The 4,926-nt window shown below is 44.7% G+C and overlaps 1 protein-coding gene across 5 annotated transcripts in view; it reads left to right on the top strand.

Moving 5' to 3' along the window:
* Positions 1–4,926, top strand: part of LOC113814236 (cytosolic carboxypeptidase 1) — a 190,265-nt gene that overhangs the window by 73,617 nt on the left and 111,722 nt on the right. The window lies entirely within an intron of this gene.

The raw sequence follows: 4,926 nt of genomic DNA, 5'->3' as shown, positions 1-4,926 counted from the left end.
ACATGATAAAAGATAAAGAAAAGAAGAAAAAGTAGATTAAGAAAAGCTTGCAAATTGCCCAGAAGGAAAGAGATTCGACTGTGGATGGAATTATTATATTCACAAAAGGGGGGAGGGTCTAACAGTGCGGAAGTTATTATACGCTTTGTCATTAAGAGATAACAAAATTGTGATTCAGAAAGGGTTTAACTATTTGAATAGAGGAGGGGGGAGGGAGGAGGGGGGAGGGGAGGGAGAGGGGGATGAGGAGACAGGGGAGGGGAGAGAGGAAGGGTGAAAGGAAGTAAGGGGAGACTAGGGTGAAAGGGAAGGTTGGGGGTGGGGGAAGGGTGATAGGGGTGACTTAGGGAAGTGGGTGGAGGGGGTAAGGGAGAGATGGGGTGAATCAGGAGAAGGAGGGGGTGTATGGGTGGTGGGTGGGGGTGAATAGGGGAGAAGTGGGAGATGAGGGGGGAGACGAGGGGAAGGGAGATAAGGGGTGACCGAGGGAAGGGGAGGGTGAGACAAGAGGAAAGGGGGGGGAAGGGGGGAGGCGTGAAAAGACGGGGATTTAGAGGGACGGGGGAGAGGGAGAGGGAAGCAGGACACAGGGGGAGGGAAGGGGAAAAAAGAATTAGAGGGGGCGAAGAACAAATCCCCCCCTCACCCCCTCCCACCACCTCACCCCCACCCCCACTCCTTCCAGCGTGTCAAAGAACAATAAAGAAAATGATCCCCTTATATAATAATAACTTTCTTGGGGGGGGGGGGCTTTTGGAAGACACTGTCCCGCCAAGAAGTCGTTCTGCGGGGGCTTCGGAGCTTCGGGACACGAGAATGGGCGGTTCGGAGGCGCGGGTTGGGCTTTGGTTTGGTTGTTTGTTTGTTTTTTGAGTGGATGAGTGTGTGTGTTTGTGTTTGTGAGTGGATGTGTTTGTGTTTGTTTTTGGGTGGATGTGTGTGTGTGTGTGTGAGTAGATGCGTGTGTGTGTTTGGGTGCGAGTGGACATGTTTTTTTTTTTTTTTTTTTTTTTTTTTGGGGGGGACGGACGTGTGTGTGTGTTTGCGTGAGTTTGTTTGTGAGTGGACGTGTGTGTGCGTGTGTGTGTGGGTGCGTGTGTGTGTGTGTGTGTGTGTGTGTGTGTGTGTGTGTGTGTGTGTGTGTACATGTTTGTTTACGTAGATGTTCGATAAATTTTCCTATACGGTGTTTGTGACGGTTTGTTTGTTTGTATATGTGTGTGTATGTATGCATGTACGAGAGATGTTTCCCATACATAGCTGCGCGCGTGTGTGTGCGTGTATGTGCGTGCGTGCGTGGGACTTCCTCGACCGAGATGCGTGTTTGTGTACGCAACGGTTTAACGTAATGGTTCAGGGGGCGGGGAGGGGAGGGGGGGGTTGGATAACGCAGTGGGGGAGCGGGGGTGGATGGGACAGGGGGGAGGGGGAGGGGCAAGGAAGAGGAGAGGGGAGGGGGTGGGCAGGTAGAGGAGAGGAGGGGGGGGAAGGGAAGGGAGAGGAGAGAGGAGGAGGTGGGGGTAGGGGAGAGAGGAAGAGGGGGATGGAGGGGTGTGTAGGGAGGGGGAGGCAGGAGTGGGGAATTGGGAGGTATTGGCCAGATGGGGATGGGAGAGAGGAGAGGGGATGGGGATGGGGAGGGGGAGGGAACTAGGAAGGATTCAGTAGAACAGAGGGGAAAAGGATGAATAAAGATTAAAGATAGAGATAAAGAAAAGAGAAACAGTTGATTTGAAGATTTAGAATGGAGAGAGAGAGAGAGAGAGAGAGAGAGAGAGAGAGAGAGAGAGAGAGAGAGAGAGAGAGAGAGAGAGAGAGAGAGAGAGAGAGAGAAAGAGAGAAAGAGAGGGGGGGGGTAAGAGGGGAAGGGGTGAGATGATGAAATGAATAATTCGGTATATCATTAAGATGTATGAATAGATAGATAAATTGTGAAATAGATGAAAATAGACAATAGATAGAATAAAAGAAAACAAACAGAGAAAGAGAAGATAAAATTTATTGATAAAAATAGACTATGACATAGATAGAAATAGACAATATATAGAATAAAAGAAGCAAAGAGAGAAAGGGGGAAATAAAATGATGGAGAATTTATTTAATAAATAAAAGATACAATACAAACAAAATATCATTGATGCATCTTTCTGTTTCTATTTTTAGTTGGGTTTTATGTATTTATTTATTTTTATTATTATTATTATTATTATTATTATTTTTTTTTTTTTTTTTTTTTTTTTTTTTTTTTTTGTCATTGCTCTTTGATTCTTTGCAATTCGGAAATTTCCAAAGAGTCATTGCGGATTGCAAATGATTCGGAAAATAAGGATTTCTTTTCGTGCACGATTTAACGCTAATATCAGATTTTGGGGGACTTTTATTTATTTATGTATTTATTATTTTTAATCTTTTTTATTATCTTTTTATATGTTTGTCTTCAATTCATCAAGATTATGTTTATTTATTTTTCTTCTTTTTTTATGTTTTTATATGTTTTTTTTTTCCTCTCAGTTCATCAGTTCATTTTTTTTTTTTTTTTTTTTTTTTACAATTCATTAACTTTTCTTGCACGATTAAACGCTATTATCAGTTTTTTGGACTCTTATTTATTTATTTTTTTTCTAATTTTTTATTATCTTTTTATATATGTTTTTTTTTTCCTTTGTTCATCAAGATCTTTTTTTTCTTCTTTTTTATTATCTTTTTATATGTTTTTTTTTTCCTCTTCATCAAGATTTTTTTTCTTCTTTTTTATCATCTTGTTATATATGTTTTTTCTCTCTCTTCATCAAGCTTTTTTTTCCTTTCTTTTTTATTATCCTTTTACATATGTTTTTTTTTCTTCTCTCTCTCTCTCTGTTCATCAAGATTTTTTATTTTTCTTATTTTTTATTATCCTTTTTATATATGTTTTTTCTCTCTCTCTCTCTCTCTCTCTCTCTCTCTCTCTGTTCATCAAGATTTTTTATTTTTCTTCTCTTTTATTATCCTTTTATACGTGTTTTTTTTTCTTTCTTTCTTTCTTTCTTCTTTTTTCTTTCTTTCTTTGGTCATCAAGATCTTTTTTTTTTTACAACTCATTAATAAGGGAAGCCCCATCGGCGCTGTTTGCAGAGGCCTGATCAATGTAACGCTGGTTGGGTTACATTAGAGGGCGCTGGTGGCCGCACGCGAGATGGGGGAGGGGGGTAAGGGAGTAAAGGGAAAGGGTGGGAGGGTGGAAAAGGGAGAGTGGAGGTGGGGGGAGGGAGGGTGGGGTGAGGGAGGGAGGAGGGGAGGAGGAGTGGAGGGCGGAAAGGAGAGGGAGGGTGGGGTGAGGGAGGGAGTGGCGGTAGGGAGGAGGGAGGAGGGTAGGTAAAATGAAGGGGGAGAGGGCGGTAAAAGGAGGTGAGGGAGGGGATGGTGGAAAGGAAGGGGGAGGAAGAAGGGTAGATAAAATGAAGGGGGGGAGGGAGGGTAGGCAAATGAAGGGGGGAGAGGTGTGAAAGGGAGGGGAGGGTGGGAGGAGGGAGGGTAGGTAAAATGAAAGGGTGTAGGGAGGAAGGAAGGGAGGGAGAGGGGGGAAGGTGATGGCGGAAGGGTGGAGGGAGGGTTTAATGAAAGGGGGGAGGGAGGGATGGTGTATTTAAGAGGGAGAGGGGGAGGGGAGGCAGAGGGTGAGAGGGAGGAGGGTGCATTGGAAGGGAGGGAGTGGGAGGGATGTTATGAAGGGCGTAGGAGTAGGAGGTTGAGGGGGGTGTAATAGAGGGAGGGAGGGAGGGAGGGGAGCTGGGGTGATAGGGTCTTAATGCAGGGAGGGAGGAAGGGAGGAGGTGTGATGAAGGGGGGAGGGGGAGGGAGGGAGGGTATAATGAAAGGAGAGGGAGAGAGGGGGGGGGGAGTTAAGGGTATGATGAGGCGAGAATTTTTCAAAAGAGAGAAGAAGCGAGGATGAGGAAGATGAAGGAGAGCAGAAGAGAGAGACAAGAAAGTGGGGAACAAGGAAAAAAAAAAAAAAAAAGAGAGAGAGAAAGAAAAATTTAAAGAAAAAAACAAAAAAAAAAAAAAAAAAAAAAAAAAAGAAAAGAAGAAGAACTAGGAGAAGGAAGTGAGATGGGGACGAAGAGAGGAACAGGGAAGAAAAGAAGAGGAGGAGGAGGAGAAGAAAAAGAGGAAAAGGAAAAAGAAGAGGAGGAGCAGAAGAAGAACAAGAAGAACAAGAACAAGAAGAGCCAGATGAGAAGATAAAAAAAAACGAAAAAAAGTAGTAAGAAGAGGATAAGGAGTTTGAGAAGACGAAGACACGAAGAAGAAGCAAGGAAAGGCCACTTAGAAAGGGGAAATACGATGATGAAGGGAAGGCCAAGAATCGTTTACCCCCTCCCCGCCTGAGGAAAATCCCCTCCCCTCTCCTTCCTCTTCCCCCTCACTTTCCCCCTTCTTCTTTCCCTCCCTCCCCTCCCCCTTCTTCTCTCCTACCCATCACCCTTCCCTCTCTCCCTTCCCCCTTCTCCTACCCCTTCCCTCTTCTCAATCCTCCCTCCTCCTCCCCTCCCTCCCTCTCCCCTTTTCCTTCCCCTTCCCTTTCCCCTCCTCCCCCTGCCACTCCACTCACCGTACCCCTCCTCCTACCCCTCTCCCTCTCCCCCTTCCCCTCCTCCTCCTCCTCCCCCCCTCTCCCCTCCCTCCCTCTTAAGTGAGTGACAACAGGATCTTCTCGGGAGGCGCTGTTTGTTTGTTTGTTTGTTTGTTTAAAAGGGGTTGTTCTCTTTTCTGTGTTTCTTTGTTGAAGAGATGGGCTTTTGTTTGTTTGTTAAAGAGGTAGGCTGAGTGTTTGTTTGTTTGATTTGTTTAGAAGGGGTTGTTTTTTGTTTGTGTTTGTTAAAGAGATGGGCTTTTGTTTGTTTGTTTGTTAAAGAGGTAGGTTGTGTGTTTGTTTTTGTTTAT

The sequence above is a fragment of the Penaeus vannamei genome, chromosome 6 (assembly GCF_042767895.1).
Source record: "Penaeus vannamei isolate JL-2024 chromosome 6, ASM4276789v1, whole genome shotgun sequence".
NCBI lineage: Eukaryota > Metazoa > Arthropoda > Malacostraca > Decapoda > Penaeidae > Penaeus > Penaeus vannamei.
The sequence above is the reverse complement of the archived record's forward strand: the minus strand, read 5'-3'. Positions and strand labels throughout refer to the sequence as shown.